At 38.3% G+C, this 9,547-nt stretch overlaps 1 protein-coding gene across 1 annotated transcript in view; it reads right to left on the bottom strand.

Annotated features, from left to right (window-relative positions):
* Positions 1-2,122: 2,122 nt before the first annotated feature.
* Positions 2,123-9,547, bottom strand: part of zgc:172282 (leucine-rich repeat and fibronectin type III domain-containing protein 1-like protein) — a 206,473-nt gene continuing 199,048 nt past the window's right edge. Inside the window, exon 11 of the mRNA XM_037775218.1 lies at positions 2,123-3,009. The gene's annotated coding sequence lies outside the window, so the exon portion shown is untranslated. The remainder of the gene's footprint in view (positions 3,010-9,547) is intronic.

Raw genomic sequence — 9,547 nt, 5'->3', positions numbered from 1 at the left:
TGTAAATTCATGTTGATACCATGCAAAGTATGTTGACATAAATATTTGGCTTAATTAATGAATTCAGTAGCATAACTGATTATTTTTTAATACAGTACCACGGTGATTATGATGGCATGTTGTCAGCTTAAATACCTTTTGTTTTATTCATACCCTTGGAAGAAAACTTTTGAGACAAAGGTGACCGTTTAATAATTAATGAAAATAATGACTCATCAGGATGCGTTCGACTTTGTTTTCTACTCCGCTGCGTTGATTTCCTGGCATAATCGTATTTGCCGCCTGGTATAGAGCTCAAAGTGTGAAACATGAATCATATTTTAATATTAGGATCTTTCTTAAAATGAGACCCCAGGTGCCACATTTTCTACAGCTGCTGATAGCTCATGGGATGACTTTTTTTTTCCATTTCTTTGTCTGCCTTTGATGGTGCTGCGGTAATATTAGAGCAGCCGTTCCCTTTTTGTACTTCTGTTCGGAAAGATATATTTTAGCCTACTTCTCCTTTCATTATACCTCATCCATTTTAATTCTTTCTGCTTCATGTGTGCGTATGAAGGGAGAGGAAATAGAGTTAACAGGTGGTGATGGGAGTAAAGGAGAAAGAGGAGACAGAAATGGCGGGGAGTTGATCTGCTGCTGGCCGCCCGCCAAGAACTGAGGAGAAGAGAAGTGAGGGATGGAGGTGATCGGATGGAGTTGTGTAGAGCAGATTGGGTATTGAAGTTGAGAGGAAAAAACAGAGCAGGAGAGAGAGAAGATTGGAGGTTAGGAGAAGAGAGCGTGAGGGTGAAAAGCTTAGGGGAATAGATGAGGGGAGGAGTGAAGTTATAGGAGGAGATAATAGGAGAGGAGGGAGGTGAGGAAGCAGACGCATTTAGGTTATGTTCACAGGAAGCATTAAGAACTGTAAGAACTGGGGTGAGGGAACAAAACACCTTCCTTTAAAAAGTACTGCTCAATTTAAACAGGGCTTTATGTGAAGCAGTCAGCCAGTTGAACTTTAATGTTTCCTAAAATGCACAAAACCAAAACCAGTTTTAGTAACTGATAACTAAGGACACATTTGGCAGTATTTTCAGGGCAGCTGTATTGATTTTCCAGTTTGAAAGGTCAATGATTACTGATGCCAAGTCTCACCTGAATATATATTTTTTACATGAATAAATGTAACATCAAATCTGCAGTTACTGAACCAAACATGAACATCTATTTGTTACGTTTCTGTCCACCTGGCGAATGTGAGTCCAATATTCACTCTCTTTTCATCTCTCATCTGGTCTCCACCAACTCCTGAGGGGAATATCTGACTCTTTTAGCTGCTAAATATTCCACTATGTTCTCCAGCTATAGTCGCTAACTTTTAACTCTAAATCGGTTGCTTGCTGTGGCCGAAAACAATCCTGACGAAGGCTGAGCGAGAGTGAACAAAAAATAATTGCTGGCCTTATGAAGCGCTGTAGTGCTGAGGGGACCTGCAGTGTTAAGTGCATAGAAATAGGTGTAGAACGGAAATTGAATTGTTTTCGGTGGTCATTTGACTAGTACAAAAGAAAATGGCAATTGTTGTTATAACAGAACACTTGTCAGTGGGGTAAGTGTGGTCGCAGCCTGCTGGGAAGAGAAAGGACGCAGCTCTGGAGCGGCGGGAGTGAGGCGGAGGGACTGTTAGACCTAGAACTGCTGCTGGCCATCAGTTACCACTGTTACCAGTGTAGCATTAAAGCATGGTGGAATTAGCAACTTTAGAGGAGTCATATTGAATTGTCTGTGCTTTTCTTAAAAAGTGTGTTGTTTCTTATCGACTTGCACACTTATTATTATTAACTGAAATGTATCCATATGTGTTTACATCCACCAACAACAGCATACATCTCAACAACAATAAATAGTACATTTCAAAGTTGAAAGTATGTCAGATTTAAGCTTGGTGGAAAAACATGAAATTACTGTGTTCAATGTTTACCTTCACCTGCACTGACAAATGTCAACTTCGGCTACATCTCGATAATTATACCTGGTGTTTTTAAATCACCAAAAGGTTGATTATATGAACAATTAAAGATGGAGATAGAATAAATAAAAAAAGAAGAAGATAGAAACAATGCAGCAGTCTACAAAAGACTCGTCCATTTTTGTTTTATTTTATTAAAAAAATTCCACACACCATAAAAATTACATGTACAAAACTATAAGATTTGAAATTGCTGTATGTACACATACAAAAGATAAAGCCCAAAGAAAAAGTGAAGGGAGCACATGGGGGGGGGGAAGTGAAGACAAAGCTTTTGTTTTTTCTTGTTTTTGTGGGTGTGTTTCTTCTGAGATGGGTCAAAAGGTTTGAGGTTCTCTGTCTATTTGCTCTTCTACCAATGTACATCTCTGCAGGGAACTGCAACAATCATGATGAGAATAATGACACTGGGGAGAGCAATTACGTGCACACACACACACACACATGGGCAGCACATATCTGAGATTGCACCTACCACATATCCCATTTACAATAACCAGCTTGAAGTCAAAGCATGGCAATGATGAGCGAGATGCTAGTATAGAGCACCTGTGTCATTCTGGTGATTAATATAAAGGGATATCTGTCAGACACATATGAAGATGTAACTCTTTTGAAAGAGGACATTAAGTGAGATGCCTGACCTGTTATCCATCATGCTGTGTGTGCACGTAAACGCACGCCGCGGTGATAATGAGGATGTTGATGAAGATGTGCAGAGGGCCTGGATGACTACAACCATGATGTTAACAATGCAGGTGGTGCAGTCATATACAGTCATACAGCATTTTTTCTTCACAATAATTAGATTTTCAATGTAGAACTGTGGGCCTGTAAACTTAGTTAAGTGAGGAGATGATTTTGATGAGGATGAAGGCTGAAATTGACGCGATTTGGCCAACTGATACCCTGCTACTTTATTTTTTCTTATCTCTTCATCGGTTCGTCTGTTTCCTTCTTGACTTGAGACGTGGCTTTCCTCCTGATCACTGGGTCTGAAAGTAAAAAGGACAAAGAGAGAGAGAAATTAATTAGCTTGCATTTTACTGTGGTTTTATAGTCAGAAACGTTTGAAATACTTTTTTGTTTTCATCTCAAAAGAAGAATATATTCACCGTTAAAACTTGTGTACATCACGGCTAATGGCTAAAGGTGTTTGGGGTATAGATACCCCATAATTAATTTAAATTCTGAGATATATACTGTGCGTTCCAATAAAGATACCACCATACTATGTAGTGTGCCAGAAAAATATTTAGTATGTCCTGATAACAGGCCTTTTTAGCTTGTCAATTGATTGAAATATTCAATTATGATTAATCACATGATTGTCCATGATTAATCGCGATTAATTGCACATTTTTTATCTGTTCAAAATGTACCTTAAAGGGCTATTTGTCAAGTATTTAACAATCTTATTAACATGGGAGTGGGCAAATATGCTTGCTTTATGCAAATGTATGTATATATTTATAACTGGAAATCAATTAACAACACAAAACAATGACAAATATTGTCCAGAAACCCTCACAGGTACTGCATTTAGCATAAAAAATATGCTCAAATCATAACATGGCAAACTCAAGCCCAACAGGCAACAACAGCTGTCAGTGTGTCAGTGTGCTGACTTGACTATGACTTGCCATAAACTGCATGTGATTATCATAAAGTGGGCATGTCTGTAAAGGGGAGACTGGTGGGAACCCATAGAACCCATTTTCATTCACATATCTTGAGGTCAGAGGTTAAGGGACCCCTTTGAAAATGGCTTTGCCAGTTTTTCCTCGCCAAATTTTAGCACAAGTTTGGAGCGTTTTTTAGCGTCCTTCGCAACAAGCTAGTATGACATAGTTGGTACCAATAGATTCCTGGATTCCCTGATGACCTAAAAAGTTGCGTTCATAAATTTACGTCAACCCGTTATTATCGCACTTACTTTGACAGCTCTTGTCCTAATACATAGTATGTCAAATGCAGTATGCCAAAAGTACCAGGATGTCCTACTACATCCGGTCACATTTTGCAGGATGCAAGCCAGCATGCTTTTCTGGCTATTCTGACCCACAATCCTCTGCGCACATATCACATATATGAGCAAGAGGGTCAGAGTTCAAGGCGCAATGTTGTGATGTAGTATGTCCCAATCGTATGCATACTGATGCAAAAGTACACACTTTGTAAGGGCATTGCAGTATGTACTAAAAGTAAAAAGAAAATGTGATTTGGAGCCAAAGTTTCAAAATAGAAAGATGATGCAACCTTTTGCTGCAGAAGATCTGAAGATTTTCAATCGCAAAAACAGAGTTTATCAACACCTGTTAGCTACAGCTGTTCCATATTTTCAGCCTTGGGCAAAAAGCTGTGTTTAGCTAGAAGAAATGTGCTGTTTGTCTGGATAACATTTGTGCTGTGTGTGGGTAAAACACTCTTAAGTGTGTTTGTGTGTGTTTGTGTGTGTGTGTGTATTTTGCCACAAAGCTTTTCTCTGTCAGTTGCATCTCTGTGGATCAGACCTGGCCAAATCAGCAGCTGATTATACTTGAAATCACAAAGAGCACTTTATCCACCTTAACTTGCAGAGGGATGGCCTTGACAGGCAGCTACTTTCTGGGCAGCTCTAATGAAAAAAACATCTACAGCCCACATTATTTACTCACATTTATTCTGTTCCCTATTTGAAAAAATGAAGACTAACACAGTGATGGACAGTCAAGCCCGAGGCAGACAAATTGCCGGCTTCCTCATTCTCAGTGCTCTAGTGTACTGTAGATGCTGGAACTAACAAGGGATGGAATCCAGTGTAATCAAGTGTTAAACAATTCTGTTCAACCTTTTTCACTGATCCATGTCATATCCACATTCTGCTTATCACGCAAAACAGTTAAAACTGTAAAATTACAGGATTTCCATGTCGGAAAAGCCCTGAATCCAGAAAATACCATTAAAACCACATGGTGTTGGCTGTCGATTCTCTTGTTAAAACAAATTATTAACTGCATTCTGCTAAGTGACTATAGATTTATGGGGAAAAATGTGACGGAAAGCTCTTGGCCGGCCCACCAACCTCCTTGTTAAACTCGAACAAATCTCCCACTGCTGGCCTCATTAGCAGTGTAATGTGAGCATGCTAAAATGATTAGCTGTCACATTGTAAGTAGTCCTCTTGGGGGAAACCTGGTGCTACTCTCAAATTGCTCATTGAGTGGTTGGCAGCAATAGTGTATGGTTTAATGTTATTGGTTACAAATACTAATAATACACAGACAAAACAAATGCCTCCAGCAGGTCCCATTTAATAAGTCATGACAGAACAATTAATTAGCCATTGTTCCTTATAGCTGCCCACCCACTTCTTCCACCCTCCGACATGGCACACAGGGTGGGGTTGTGACGTCAGCCCTGCTTACACCCAAACTACATCCAAGGTATTTGAACTGACTAACACTGGCATTCTTTGAGATATGCGCTCTCGCTTCCACTAAATGTTGGTCCAAGTGATTAAACTACTGCCAGCTCTTCTAATACGCTGCAACATGTATATGGATTGAATTGACGAAGAGACATGACCGTACTCTCTGATTAATGTGAACCACAACTTCATCTGACTATTATTTTAATCACAGTTGAACTTCCACTGATGATTATTTAAAAAGATGTCTAGACCCATCTGAACACGGATAAAGTGACACTACTGTGGTTTCAAAGCTAATTTCTTTATCTCAGACGGCATGGTTTATAGCAAAAATCAAGCAATATTTAGCATTATACGGATGTCTCTGCTGCATTATTTTCTTATTTCAAGCAATGATGCATTATTTAACATGTAAAGTATAGGGCTTTCAATTGATTAAAATATTTAATCGTGATTAATCGCATGATTGTCCAAAGTTAATCGTGATTAATCACAAATTAATCGCACATTTTTATCTTTCCCAAATGTACTATAAGGTTAAAAATGTTAAAGGGAGATTTGTCAAGTATTTAATACTCTTATCAACATGGGAGTGGACAAATATGCTTGCTTTATGCAAATGTATGTATATATTTATCATTGGAAATCAATTAACAACACAAACAAATGACAAATATTGTCCAGAAACCTCCACAGGTACTGCATTTAGCATACAAAATATGCTCAAATCATAACATACTGCAGCCCAACAGGCAACAGCAGCTGTCAGTGTGTCAGTGTGCTGACTTGACTATGACTTGCCCCAAACTGCATGTGATTATCATAAAGAGGGCATGTTTGTATAGTGGAGACTCGTGGGTACCCATAGAACCCATTTTCATTCACATATCTTGCGGTGGGAGGTCAAAGGACCACTTTGAAAATGGCTCCTTAGGTTTTCTAGTTTCATATGATGCCATTATCTTCACTCTAGCTTTAAAATTGAGCCCACTACAACCTAAAAGTTGTGTTAATGCATTAAAGAAGTTAGTGGCATTAAAACAGATTTGCGTTAACACTTTATTATCATGTTAACTTTGAAAGCCCTAGGAAAGTAGTACTGTATTTAGTCTTTAGTCAGAACTGCACCATACATTAGGAATGCAACTCACGATTATATTCATTGTTGATTAATCTTTCAATCATTTTCTCGATTAATTGATTAGTTGTTTGGTCTATAAAAGGTCATACAATTGTGAAAAATGTCTCAGTGGCTCACAATGATGTCCTTGAATGTCTTGTTTTGTCCACAACTCTAAGATATCAGTTTACTGTCATAGAGGAGTGAAGAAACCAGAAAACAATCACATTTAAGAAGCTGGATTTAGAGAAGTTTGACTCTTTTTTTTTTTTTACTCAAACTGGTTAATTGATTTCCAAAACTAGTTGGCAATTGATTTAATATTTGACAATGAATCTATTAATCATTGCAGCTTTACCCGTACATGAACAAAACAATCCTGTAAACACTGTATGACATTAAACACTAATCCCCTAAAAACCTGTTTTAAAAATGACAAATCAAACATCTAATGCAAGATAAATATTCACCACATCTTCACAAAATAAACCTAGAAACCTTTACCCTCGAACCCATCTAAGCAAGAATGTAATATAATAAACTGAGCAATTAGCAGCGACAACTCCAGAGCTTTGTTCACCCTGACATTTTAAAACAAAAGTCTCTCAATACTAAAGTTCACCTTGACACCATTGTTTACGTAAAGCTTTATCCGCCAGTAAACCAATAGGTCGCTACAGAGCATTTTATGTTACTAACAACTTAAAGACTCCAATCTCCAAATTCAACACACTCAAATCTTCCCATTGTCTCATTCTCTCCCCGATACAAATATACTGCATCAGCGTTTCTGGTAGAAAGCTGCAGATATAACAGCCAAAGAGCTGGTCTGAAGCTAAACCGCAAACCTGCACAAGATTTGAATCCAACAACCGTCTCATTTTCTCTCCTGCCTGCAGAAGGAAATGGCTTTCTGCCGAGAGAGATAAATGGAAGGGTGCTAACTCAAAGCCGTTGACATGTGTTGTGGGAATGCTTGCACTTCCATCGATTTAGTGGGTATTTCATTAACACTTTACATTACGTGTCACTTGGTAGGCAATAAGACATGGAAACATTAACACAAGGGTGTAATTATGAGACTTTAAAAAATGACAAACATTCATTTTCACATATTTATAATATCGTGTGATGCTTGAAATTAAGCTAGGTTAATTAAATGTCATACTGCATTCAAATGCATTTCATCTATTGTAAATACAGTTTGAACCTACATAATGCACTGCAGTAATACTGGCTACTATTCCAAACTTTCTATTACTATGCCACACTGAATATCGGGCTGTAAAGTACACCATTAGGGATGGGGGAAAAAAAATCAATACAGCATAGTATTGCGATATTTTGCGTGACAATATTGATACACGGACGTTAAGTGTCAATCTATTATATATTTTGTAGTGGGCTCAGTCTTAAAGCTATGATGAATAAACTGGTATCATGTGAATCTATGTGTGAAAACCTAAGGAATCCATTGGCACCAACCATGTCATGTTAATTTGTCAGGAGGAACACTAAATAACGCTCAAAACTTACGCTACATTTTGATTAAGAAAGACTGGCATGGCCATTTTCAAAGGGGTCCCTTAACCTCTGACCTCAAGACATGTGAATGAAAACTCTGAGATGAACAGAGTGAAAACTGTATCTTATTGGATTAAACAGATGTTGACAAACTGCATAATTTGCAGTTGAAAAATGCTAATATATCGTAATATATCTTCTCGCAAAATGTTTAAAATCACAATAAGATCGTATCGTGATAATATTGTATTGTGATAATATTGTATTGTGATAATATTGTATTGTGATAATATCGTATTGTGATAATATCGTATCATAATCGCCTCTGGTGATTCCCACCCTTACACAGTGCAATAACAACCTAGAAAGTCTTCATCCATTAAATAGAGTTTACAGTTGGCATTGGGAAAACACATCTGCCACCATTTATATGTAAATGGCTGAAGTTTTTTTTTTTTCTGTTTTGCTGTATCATTTTGTAACCTGCTGAATCGTGCTACCCCATTTGTTTTTTTTTGTTTTTTCATTTGTTTGCATCCTGAAGGTGAACTGTGCATTAAACATTTCCAGTTCTGTGGAGCGGATGAGATGCAGGTAAAGCTGGTGTACGGCACAAAGCAGAGAGAGGGAGGGAGAGAGAGAGAGAGAGAGAGAGAGAGAGGTTTATATATATGACTGTTATATATCAACTAATGCTGAGTGGTAAATCTGCAGCATTCAATTATAGCTTTGCTTTCTGCAGCCGCTGCTTCTATACCGTCTCTCACACACATACACACCGCTGTGTTTCCATCACTTTAGAGGACATTGCATTGACATACATTTGTTTCCTGGAGACTTTCCCTAACCTTCACCGCTACTTTCCTAATCCTAACAACCTAAACCTAACCTTAAACTAACCTTAATCCAGTCACTATATCCTGACAATAGTGCATGAGACAGATAATCTGAAAAAAATCATGTGCCTCTGTGTCCTCCGGTTTCCTCAGGTGCTCCTAATGGCATCTGTAAGATTTCACAGACAGGAGGAAAACAAACAGTCAGAGCTGATCTGAGGTCTGCTGTCCATCTGCTGTCTATGAGAGCCGGCTGTCAATCACTCGCAAAATCTGACCAAACGGTCAAACTAGGCAGCGCTGATCAAATATGAATCAATATTCTGTTACCATAATGCTTACTTCTCTCCTCAAATGTTTTCAGAAACATCTTGTAGTGTACTGTTTAGCTGTAAAATGAGAATTTTTGTGACCCAACAGCCATGTTGAGCTCTGTTGAGGAAATACTATGCATCGCCCACCAGCCGGATCACAGCCAATAAGAACCCTCAATAGGAACGCTCTCTCTCTGAAATGACCTGTGATTGGTCAATGTCTCCCGTCACAGGCGATTTTTTTAAAGCCTGAAAACAGAGCCATGAGGAGGTGCAGAAGTCTAATTTTCTCTCAGAACACTTGAATTACAATATGCTGAAAGGTTA

Source organism: Sebastes umbrosus, chromosome 7 (assembly GCF_015220745.1).
Source record: "Sebastes umbrosus isolate fSebUmb1 chromosome 7, fSebUmb1.pri, whole genome shotgun sequence".
NCBI lineage: Eukaryota > Metazoa > Chordata > Actinopteri > Perciformes > Sebastidae > Sebastes > Sebastes umbrosus.
Note: the sequence above shows the minus strand (reverse complement) of the source record. Positions and strands in the feature narration are given on the sequence as shown.